Raw genomic sequence first — 12542 nt, forward strand, 5'->3', positions numbered from 1 at the left:
CAAAGCCTGGACTAAACAGGAAGGTCCCTGGCAAGAGGACACCTATGCCGAAGGTCAGAGAATCAACACAAGAACCTGAGAAACCCGATCCCAAAGAGCCAGCTGCAGAAGGAAAGAAGAGGAAGGAAAGGGTCAGAAAGACCATGGCCAGAGTTGTTGGACAACCTTCCATGATGGAAGAGGAGGAGGAAGAAGAGGTTGATGCACCAGCACCCAAGGCACAAAAGCTGATGGGTGATGCTATAAGGTCAGGGGCTGCATCAACAAAGCCCAAAGAAGCACCCAAAGCTGCCTCCAAGGCCAAGTCTGCACCTAAGAGGAATACCAGGAGCATACTAGCTGCTGAGAAGAACAAGGCCCCAGTGCCTGAAGTTGCAGCTGAGGAAGAAGATGAAGGACAAGTTCTGAGGAAGCTGAAACCCAAGATTCCAGACCACAACGATGCTCACCTAGTGGCTGAGAATATGAAGCTAAGGAAGGATGCAGGGCTCAGGCAGTGGAGATTGTCTGATCCCTATGCAATCATAAGGAGAACGACTGTTGATTATATGTTCCACACTAAGGAACAACAGGATTTCTATGAGACTATGCTGTTGGACAAGAAGCCCATAGTTTGTGACATGAGGTGGGTAGACTGTAAATACATGAAGGAAAATGAGGATCACTACTCAGGAGTATTTGACAGTTTTAAGGCTTGTGGAGTTGATGAGTTTGTTGGACAGAAGCTCACAAACTGGAATGATGATCTAGTTATGCAATTCTACTCCACAGCTCATTTTTATCCTAATGGCAGAATAGTCTGGATGTCTGAAGGTACAAGGTACCAATCCACTATTGAAGAATGGGATGAACTGATAAATGCACCAGAGGAGAGTGAAGATGACTTGGATGTCTACTCCAAGAAGAAGAAAGATCACAATTCAATGTCACATATGTACAAGGAGATCCCAGACAAGGCACTTGAGACTTTCAAGTTTGGGTCTGTCCATTTTCTTCTGTCAGGGCTGCCAACAATCAACTGGATCCTAAGGCACACTCTATTGCCCAAGTTAGGTGACCACAACATGATCAGAGGGCATGCAATTAATTTGTTACACATATTTGATGTGCCACAGAAATTCAAGGTCATGAGCCTCATAGTTGAGACTATCAAGAGGATAGCAGCAGACCAGAAGAGAAGTTGTGGGTATGCCCCACAAATCCAGGAGCTGATCAACTCCAAGATGGGCACATGCAAATACCTGTTGGATAAGGAACACTTTGTCATCTATCCAGATTTTGAGAACAATCAAGTTGTCATGAATGAGAATGAACCATCCTCAGTGCAAGCTCAAGAGAAGAAGGAGAAGGCAAAGAAGGAGAAGGCTGCCAAGATGCCAACTTTAGAGAAGGCATCTGAGTAATTTTTTAAGAGCAAGCAGGACCAGCTTGGTTACTTAATAGCATCAACTATGAGGATTGAGAAGGGGTTGGCTACCCTAACTCAAAACCAGGAGAGCCTGGAAAGAATCATGGAACAAAAATTCTATGACCTAGATGTTAAAGTAACTGAGATTCAGTCAGTTGTGGAGCAGCTTCAGGATGACATGCAGGAGAGGAAGGGTAGGACAACCACTGATGCATTTGCCAGAGTGCCTCGAGCTCAGAGATCAGTTGCAGAGCCTTTGACAGACACCAGAGCCACTTCATCTGCACCAGCTACAGCTCCAGTGTGACCAGCTCCGGCACCAACTCCTTCAGCTCCATCCACATCAACTAAAGTCTTCGTCTAAGGAGCCATCTCTACACCACCAACTGAAGACCAAGCCTGAGAGACGAAATAGTACTATGCATTTTCTAGGAACTTTTTGGTAACTTGTTGCTAAAGGGGGAGAAAAATGTATAGATCATAGGCTTCGAGAGAGAGTTTGCTTTTGTTCTCTCTTGTCTTTGTGGTTGAACTTTATTTGCTTTTGCTTGCTTGAGATACTAAGTTATTGTCTGTGAGACATTGATGATCATGTCTTTAATCATAAGCTACATTTCTGCTTGTTAGATGACATTATCTCATTTATCTTTATATGATCATTCACCTTGCTTGGTGATGAGTGCATGTATTCAATCTTCATTATTTTGAGCGCTCCACCAAGATGTATGTGACATGGAAGAGTAACCCATGAGCCTAACTCGTGCATTTGCAGTCCAAAGCAAATCTTAAACTATGCACAAATTTAGGGGGAGCTCTTGCTTATCACATACTTCTCAAAGCGACGATGTTTTTCAATCTCATTATCATTTGTCGAAGCTTTGATCTATATGTTGTCATCAATTACCAAAAAGGGGGAGACTGAAAGTGCAACTATCCCTAGGTGGTTTTGGTAATTCCTAGCAACATATAGCTCATTGAGCTAATACTATTCCAAGACAAATATTCAGGAAAGCTCAATTAATGGCATGGCATGGATGAGGAAAGTGGATCCCTCAAAATACTAAGGATAAAAGGATTGGCTCAAGCTCAAAAGCTCTAGACTCTACATTTTATATTTTAGATCCAAGATCTCATTGAGTCTATAGGAAAAGCCAATACTATCAAGGAGGGATGAGGTGTTGCTTGATGAGTTTCTTGCTTCAAGTGCTTAGTGATATGCTCCAAAAATCCTCCACTACTTTCTCATATCCACATATGACCTAAACCTAAAGTCAAACTCGGCCCCACCGATTCTTTCTATTCGACGCCATCGAGTTCAGATGTCATATCCACTGCCACAAACCCTAGGCAAATCGGTCTCACCGATAGGGATCTCGGTCTCACCGAGAAGGGATTGTAATCTCTTTGTTTCCCTTCGTAACGTTTCGGTCTAACCAGAGTGAGCGATCGGTCCCACCGAGATTGCAATGTAAACTCTCTGTTTCCCTTTCGTAACATTTCGGTCCCACCGAAAAGAGCGAATCGGTCCCACCGAGTTTACCTGACCAACTCTCTGGTTAGCTAATTACCAAAATCGGTCTCACCGAGTTTGTGTAATCGGTCTCACCGAGATTATGTTATGCCCTAACCCTAACCATATCGGTCCTACCGAGTTGCATGTCGGTCCCACCGTAATCACTAACGGTCACTAGGTTTACTGAATCAGTCCGACCGAGTTTGTTGATTCGGTCCCACCGAGATTGGTAAATTGTGTGTAATGGTTAGATTTTGTGTGGAGGCTATATATACCCCTCCACCTCCTCTTCATTCGTAGAGAGAGCCATTAGAACAAACCTACACTTCCAACTTACCATTTCTGAGAGAGAACTACCTACTCATGTGTTGAGGCCAAGATATTCCATTCCTACCATATAAATCTTGACCTCTAGCCTTCCCCAAGTTGCTTTCCGCTCAAATCTTCTTTTCACCAGATCCAAATCCCATGAGAGAGAGTTGAGTGTTGGGGAGACTATCATTTGAAGCACAAGAGCAAGGAGTTCATCATCAACACACCATTTGTTACTTCTTGGAGAGTGGTGTCTCCTAGATTGGCTAGGTGTCACTTGGGAGCCTCCGACAAGATTGTGGAGTTGAACCAAGGAGTTTGTAAGGGCAAGGAGATCGCCTACTTCGTGAAGATCTACCGCTAGTGAGGCAAGTCCTTCGTGGGCGACGACCATGGTGGGATAGACAAGGTTGCTTCTTCATGGACCCTTTTGGGTGGAGCCCTCCGTGGACTCGCGCAACCGTTACCCTTCGTGGGTTGAAGTCTCCATCAACGTGGATGTACGATAGCAGTACCTATCGGAAACACGGCTCAAAAATCACCGTGTCTCCAAGTTGCGTTTGAAATCTCCAAACCCTTCCCTTTACATTCTTGCAAGTTGCATGCTTTAATTTCCGCTGCTCATATACTCTTTGCATGCTTGCTTGAATTGTGTGAAGATTGTTTGACTTGTGCTAAGATAGCTAAAATCTGCCAAAGACTAAAATTGGGAAAAGGTTAAGTTTTTAATTGGTAAAGTAGTCTAATCACCCCCCTCTAGATATACTTCAAGGTCCTACAGTAACATAAGCCGGTAGTAAAATTCAATATCACAGGTATGATGTTGTTATTATAGTTATGTTTCAAGTTCTGGTTCATACCAGCCCTATCTATGACTATTTTTTTACCCATGAGTGGTTATATGTGAGATATTATGATCCACCCTGCGGTGAACCGCCAAGGGATCTTGTGATATATTTGTGTGCAGGATATATCAAAAAAATTCATCTGCACCAATCAACATCATGATAAGTCTCAAAAGATGTTACCAAGTGGCGGCTTAATAGTGTTAAGCATAACATAAATGTGCACGATGGCACGACAGAGCAAAGTTATGGCTACTCGATTACATGACTCTTCTTAGTGAGGAATCTGTTCCAAAGCTTGCGGGCGGACTCTCCAGGCTGTTGGATTATGTGACTTAGATCGTCTGCATCCGGAGGCCAGACATAAGTCCCTTGGAAGTTGGCCCTGAAAGCGTCCTCGAGTTCCTCCCAACTCCCGATTGAATTTTCAGGGAGGCTTTTCAACCAGTGTCGAGCTGGTCCCTTAAGCTTGAGGGGAAGGTATTTGATGGCATGGAGGTCATCCCCACGAGCCATGTGAATATACAGGATAAAATCCTCGATCCAGACCCCTGGGTCTGTTGTTCTGTTGTATGCCTCTATGTTCACAGCTTTAAAGCCTTGTGGGAATTCATGGTCCAGTACTTCTTCGGTGAAGCACAGGGGGTGGGCAGCCCCTCTGTATCTGGGCGCGTTGTGGCATGCGGTCGGCTGTTGTTGTGTCCGGAGTTTATTCCGAACTAGTATTTGGCTTGTATGAGCGTTTGGGTGACCATAGTCCCTCACCGGGGTGTGTCCTTTAGATCCATAGATGGACCTGGCTGCACCGGCTTTCATATCCAGATGCTCACGCAGATCATGTGCGACGTCAGTAGCCGTTCTGTTGTGGTTATGAAGTGGTATGTCTGGTCTCCTGGTCGTATTATTCTTTGGTGGAACGGCCTCGTCGTCGAATTCTGGGAGTAGCTTGCGTTTTGGATAGCTTTTTGTATGGCGATTGTCACCATATCTTTCTTCAGCGTCTAGCACTTTATTCCATCTGCGACTGGGCGTTTCCTGTGCGGCTTTGAGCCATTGTTTCTGCTTCTTTAGACTTCTTGCTATGGCCATAAGCTTTCGGTGGAGGTTGTCTCGTTCCACTCGTTCGTCCGGAATGATGAATGCATCGTCGTCCGGACTGTGTTCCTGTTCTGGGGCGGTTTCATGAGCTCGTCCCTCCGGATCATTGTGATCGGGTATTTGCTCCGAACTCGGTTTGGCGTGACCTGGCTCGTCCTGCTCCATTGCTGGGTCCATGTGGTCGTTACTGCCTTCGCGGTTTACTGGTATGTCGATCCTTCTTGCGCTCTTGTCGCTATTTTTGTTGTTGCTGGACTTTGAGCGGCATCTGCGCCGCCGTTTTGGCTTTTGCTCGGGTGTTTTATCTTCCGGATTATCGCCGTCGTCCTTCTTCGGCGTATCCACCATGTATATATCGTGTGACAAGGTAGTAGTCCCGCGCCCTAGAGATTCTGAAGCTTCTCCTGCATCATCGTCCATACCGTCGATGTCTTCGGAGTCGAAGTCAAGAACGTCGGTTAAATCATCGATCATGGCAATGAAGTGGGTGGTGGGTGGGCAACGAATTCCTTCGTCGCCTGCTTCCCACTCAGGCCGGACATAGTTTGGCCCAGAGCCTCCTGACAAAGAGATAGACTTTAATGAGTTCAACATGTCGCCAAAGGGCAAGTGCTGGAAGATGTCCACAGCGGCAAACTCCATTAACGGAACCCAACCTGGCCCGACTGGCTCGAGGGTATGCAGACCGGGACCAACAACCGAATACGAGTCCGGGGGCCCGAGGTTACAGGCCTCAACAGAGGTGAGACCTGTGTTCGGATCCACCGCCGATGAGTATGCGGCCCGCGGGGCGGGGTCCACCCCTCCGTCCTTAGGCAACACAACCTGCTCCAGATTTAGATCCGGGGCTACTGCAGGGATGATATCCCGAGCATTGTCCAACAGCAGGTCTAGGCCGTGCTTGTCGTGACTGTCCAGCGTTCCTGGCACAGGCCCGAATCCGTCGAAGATCAAGTCTCCGCGAATAGCGCCGTGTAGTTCAAGTTTCCGAACCTGACCTGGTGGCCAGAGGCGTAGCTGTCGATCTGCTCCAGATGACCAAGCAAATTGGCCCACAGTGCGAAGCCGCCGAACACAAGGATCTGTCCGGGGAGAATAGTCTCGCCCTGGACCGTGTTGTTGCCGATTGAAGACACCATCAGGCCTCGAAGCGACGACACATAGGAACTCTCAATGAAAGCACCAATGTCGGTGTCAAAACCGGCAGATCTCGGGTAGGGGGTCCCGATCTGTGCGTCTTAGGCTGATGGTAATAGGAAGCAAGGGACACAATGTTTACCCAGGTTCGGGCCCTCTCGATGGAGGTAAAACCCTACTTCCTGCTTGATTAATATTGAAGATATGAGTAGTACAAGAGTAGATCTACCACGAGATCATAGAGGCTAAACCCTAAGAGCTAGCCTATGATGGTATGATTGTAATTGTGATCGACCTTCTAAGGACCATCCTCTCCGGTTTATATAGACACCGAAGAAGGCTAGGGTTTACACGGAGTCGGTTACAAGGAAGGAAATACAATATCCGGATCGCCAAGCTTGTCTTCGACGCAAAGGAGAGTCCCATCCGGACACAAGCCAGAGCCTTGAGTCTTGTATCTTCACGCTTCAATAGTCTGGATGATGTATATATTCTGGCTGTCCGGATACCCCCTAATCCAGGACTCCCTCAACGAGTGAGACCCACCAGAGGGTATAAAGAATTTGAATCAGGGGTGACCTCATTTCGACGCTTCCTCGGTGTGTTCAGTAAGCCGGAGGACAGTTCCTCATCCCTGCTGGTCCGAGTCTACCGCCGGCTCTCGTGCTGCTGTTGCTTCAAAATTAAGTGAGGATCCAGATGAGCTAAGGGGTGTGAAAATCTTACTTTCCGGGTTATTCTTCGGATTTTCTGTCTTGGCAAAGGCTCGGAGTCAGATGAGATGATAGTTACCTCTTCTTCAAGAGCTTGACTGGTCCCCGTGTCATCCTGATGATAGTCAATGTCAATAAGATGGTTGAAAAAGGAGACAAGAGAGTCAAGGGCTACCTCCGACTCAGAGGTGTCGTCCAGAGCGAGCAGCTCAGAAGCGCTGGGCTTTCTTTCCTTTCTTCTTGGTGGTTTTCTTGGTGGTTTTCTTGGCCCTCCTGGCCCTCTTGGCAGCTTCATGATCATATTCTTTCTTCCAAAAGTCGTCATCAGCCTGTAAAAGTCATCAAGGTTGAGTTAAAACAAAGTATTCAAGGGTGAAGGAAAAATAAAGGATTTGGCGGCTTACCCCTGGTGCTGGGTTAGATTTGCAGAAAGGGCTCAGGGCCACCTTGCTGCAGTCTGCTGGACTTTCATGCAGAAGAGACTTTGTCATCTCATTGATGGCATCGTCAGTTAAGTCATCAGAGCTGTGGGGCAGTGGATCTTTTTTTGGCGCTAGTGTAAGTGCACATCAAGCTGGAGCGGCGACTTAAGGGAATGACCCGCCATGATACCCAACATCGAACTAAGTCAATGCTGGTTAAGCCGTTTCCCAGTAGAGCCTTAACCTCAGCAATGGCAGGGGCGAGCTTCTTGCGTTCAGCAGCTGTTAACTTGTCAGGGAGGATATGTTTGGAGTCCAGGCGCAGGGTGCGAAAGCCGGGCAGTGGACTCTCATCAGCCGGAGAGGTATCCTTGCAGTAGAACCATGTCTGGTTCCAATCTTTGGGATGACTCAGCAGGTGCGCCTACGGGAAAATAGCATCTCCCCGTTGTTGGATTGAGATCCCACCAAGTTTTAAACTGGGTCCATTGGAGTACTCATTCTGGCGGTTCAAATATAAATACTCTCTGAACAGTTCCACATTGGGCTCCTCTTGAAGGTACACCTCACAGAACACTTGGAAATTGTAGATATTTGACACGAAATTGGGTCCGATGTCTTGAGGATGAAGGTTGAAAAAGTGCAAGACGTCCCGGAAGAACTTAGAGCCGGGCAATGAGAAGCACCGGTTCATATGTTCAGTGAAGACAATGACCTGGCCTTCCTTTGGATGAGGTTTCTCCTCTTCCGGTTTGGGGGCACGGTAAGACATGACAGACTTCTTCGGCAAATAGCCGGTTTTCTCAAAGTCCAGAAGAGTGTTCTCCGTGACGATGGAGCGTACCCTGTTACAGGAAGTGGTCGTCTTGGGCGGCATTGTGAAAAAGGGAGCCTAAAAAGAAAAGGAACAAATTTGCCGGTTCAAACTAAGCCGGACGGAAAGTATTACAACACATATGCGGAATGGCGGCTTAAGAAGGGGCCTAATGGTATATAACTAGTTGCAGCGGGTTATGTAAGCCGCCATGAGCAGTTTGAGGTCTATCAAAGGAGAAATCTGTTGAGCATTGAATTTAACTACAACCGGTGATATGAGCTGCCATGACTTGGTGAATCTATCAAAATGCAGCAAGAGCAGATTTTTTGCTAAGTACCGTACAAACAGATTTCACAGATTACAATTGTTATTTTGGATCAGTGATAGTTCAGAAAAAGAAAATAAATTAAGACCTAAAACAAGTACAAGGGAGTTCATAAGCTCTAATGAGATCTTATCCCAATGAAAAAGGGTCCGCTGGTATTGAAAACAGGGGCGAAACTACTACCGCACATATGCTATTTCTAGATCAAAGGATGCTCGGGTCAGAGATAAACTACGAACAACTACGAAGAATAGCAAGAACTGCGAAAACCCTAATGCAGATCTGGAGTACATGGGGAAGAGCACTTATGAAGACAAATGAGCCACAGAGGGGCGCTGCCCTTCTCTGGTTCGTTCAGGGTGATGCAGCGACCAAGGACGAGAACGACTCCATGCTTCATGGCGGTGGCGGAGTTCAAGCATAGGAGGGTTGCGGGAGGAGGAAGACGAAGGAAAGATGGGAGAATGAGAAGAAACCGTTCGTGACTATTTATAAGGAGAAGGCTAATAAGTGGGCGTGAAAAATAAGGAGGCCAAAACATGGTTATCCAGCTACTCGGGCGCCTCGAGTCTCGGGACAGTTATTAAAACAAAGATCCATTAAGATATGTCGGATATTGTGTTAATTTATGACAGGTGATGTCATGGAGGGTTATCACAATCTGAGGAGGTGATGTCATGACGGGTTACAAGTTCTCGCACAAGAGAGATGGGAATATTCTTTTTTTAGGGTTGAAGATTGACATGAACAAGTTCGAATCAACCTGAGGCCTAATGTTGGGGATATAACTATTGGTATGACCCGCCCAGGAGGGGCCGGGTTATACCTATGGCGATTCTTGATGTGAAGCCCACAAAGACATTGGAGATAGAGGTTGACAACCTAGGGCCCAAGGCCCAAGGGCGACTTAAGGCCCATAGGAATAAACCGCCATACATGTAAGACTTGTATTGTAAGACATGTAAAGACAGTCAGCGAGCCGGACACGTTGTCTATGAGCCGGCCTCGACTCCGTGAGCCGCTGAGCATCAACCTGTGTATATAAAGGGACGACCCGGCGGCGGTTCAGGACAAGAAACAACAGATCGAAAGCTAGGTCAAGTGGATTCGCTCCCTGGTTATCGAGACATAAGCAATACCACCTCAAACTGGATTAGGCCTTTACCTTCACCGCAAGGGGCTAAGCCAGTATAAACTCCTGTGTCCTTTGTCCCGTTTAACCCCTTTAAGCTAACCTAGAGGCGATGGCTCCAAGGTCCTTTTACGAGGACATCTGCCGTGACTATTCCAGGACAGGTCTCAAAAGAATTGGTCTAAGAAGTTAGATGATGCACTTTTGGCTTATAGAACAACATATACAAATCCTATGGGTATGTTTCCATATAAAATGGTTTATGGAAAAGCTTGTCATTTGCCTCTTGTGTTAGAACATAAAGCATATTGGCCAATTAAAGAACTCAACTATGATTTCAAAATTGCTGGTGAAAAGAGGTCATTTGATATTAGCTCATTAGATGAATGGAGAATCCAAGCTTATGAAAATGCCAAGTTATTTAAAGAAAAAGTTAAAAGATGGCATGATAAAACAAGCCAAAAGCATGAGTTCAAAGTTGGAGAATATGTTCTTTTGTACAACTCTCGTTTCAGATTCTTTGTAGGAAAACTCCTCTCCAAATGGGAAGGACCCTATGTTATCGAGGAGGTTTATTGATCTGGAGCTATCAAAATAAATAAGGCCAAAGGTACTAACCTGAAGGTTGTTAACGAGCAACGATTAGAACATTATATCTCAGGTACGCCCATTAATGTTGAAAGCAATATTATCCAAACTATGACATCAGAAGAACATATAAATGAATCCTTCCAGAACACTCCAGAATCGTGAAAAAGAGGAGGTACGTGATACGGTAAGTAAACGGACTCCAAAAAATATGCCAAAATATTTTCTATCTGTTTTGCAATATAACAAAAATTAGGAAAATAAGAAACAACCAAGAAGGCACCCCTGGTGGGCAAAAGGCACCAGGGCGCGCCTAGCTTGCCAGGCGCGCCCAGGTGGGTTGTGCCCGCCTCGGGTATCTTCCGGACTCCATTTTTCTTCGGTTTGCTTGTTTCCCAAGATAAAAAATCTTTATATACTCCCCGAATCCATTGACCACCGTATTGCAGAGAAATCTTTTCTTTTCTCTTCTTGCTGTTTTCCCGACAGCTCTAAAATTATGTTGTCCCAAGACTCAGAGGGTGAGAGCTATGTTGCTGATTATAACGCAAACCCCGAGGTCTATGGGGATGTGGAGCACTATAGTTGGACTTCGGAGGAAGAAGAAGACTATGATCCTAAGAGGGAGGAGGAGACATGCTCACACGAGTATGAAGTCCCATTACCCCAACCTGGGACATGCACGTGGAATTTAAGAAGCCGAGTCTCCCCAACAAAGCAAATAAGCCTAAGATATAGTTAATCCCGTTTCATCTTTTGCAGGAAAAAACACAAGATTTATGCAAAAAGGTATTGGAACTTGAGTAGGAGATCGGTGAATTGAAGGAGGAGAATTCCATCCTCAAGCATAAGCTGAGGAAGAAAGATAAACCCTCCACTTCATCACCACCACCTCCTTCTTCATCAACCAAACAAAATTGAGTATCGGGTACGGGCACTCCCCTTGCCATGTGCCAAGCTTGGGGGAGGTGTCCCGGTATCATATCACCTCACCTATCTTTTGCCTTTACTTATCTTAGTTTGATCCATATTTATCTTTTGCTTTAGATAAATAAAAGTTTAGTTCGATCCTTTCTTTTGAAAGTTTGCTTAGTGATCTATCCTTGTAATCGTGTGCGAGATATATAATAAAGTTTAATTTGAATTTTGCTTTCTTTACTTTCTTGTTTCAAAAAAAAGAAAGGAAATAAATGAAAAAGATCATATGCTAATCCTATGCTAAGTAATGACACCACATAAGGAAAAGTATAAGTAGAAAATTTTATTGGGGATTGACAAACATAGCATTGGTCAATGATGCAACTCATGAAATAATTAATAAGGGAAGAGAAGATTCACATGCAAATACACTATCTTGGAAATCTTCTGTGATTGTGAGCCCCTATCAAAATATTATATTCCAAAATTGTTGATGTTGGACAAGGAAGACAACATAATGATTTATGTTTGTTCATATTCAAATAGAAGTTATATTGTAATAGATCCTTCAACATGTGGTGCTTGCCCCCCATCTTTGCTAGCCAAAAATTCCACACCAATTAGAGATACTACTTGTGCATCCAAAAACCCTTAAACCCAAATCTTATTTTCAAGAGTCCGCCATACCTACCTAAGGATTGAGTAAGATCCTTCAAGTAAGTTGTCATCGGTGCAATAAGGCAATAAAAATTGCTTCTAAAAGTGTCAGATCATTTAGTGTAAGAGAAAATTGAGCGTTGTACGAACTTGTGATGGGAAAGAAAAAAAGCGACAGACTGCATAATAAAGGTTGCTATCACAAGGGGAAATGTAACATGACATTCGTTTGCACTATGGGATTGAGCATACAACCAAAAAGCGCATGGTGACCTCTGCTTCCCTCTGCGAAGGGCCTATCTTTTACTTCTATGTATTTACTTTCATGTAAGAGTCAAAGTTTTTCTCTCTATTCCTTTTTATTTTTCTCTTTTGGCAAGCATGATGTGGCGGGCAAAGATCTAGCCACATATATCCAGTTGGATATGGGTAGCATGAGTTATTATTGTTGACATCACCCTCGAGGTGAGTATGTTGGGAGGCAAAATCATAAGTCCCTATCTTTCTATGTGTCCGGTTGAAACGTTTTAATCGTGTTTATGCGGTGAGTATTAGAAATCATAGAAGACTATATGATGGTTGAGTATGTGGACTTGCCAAAAAGGGTCCGATACATGACCCTTCCTGAAAAGATGATGAATTGTAGTTGCAAAGTTG

Source organism: Triticum aestivum, chromosome 2B, assembly GCF_018294505.1.
Source record: "Triticum aestivum cultivar Chinese Spring chromosome 2B, IWGSC CS RefSeq v2.1, whole genome shotgun sequence".
Taxonomy (NCBI): domain Eukaryota; kingdom Viridiplantae; phylum Streptophyta; class Magnoliopsida; order Poales; family Poaceae; genus Triticum; species Triticum aestivum.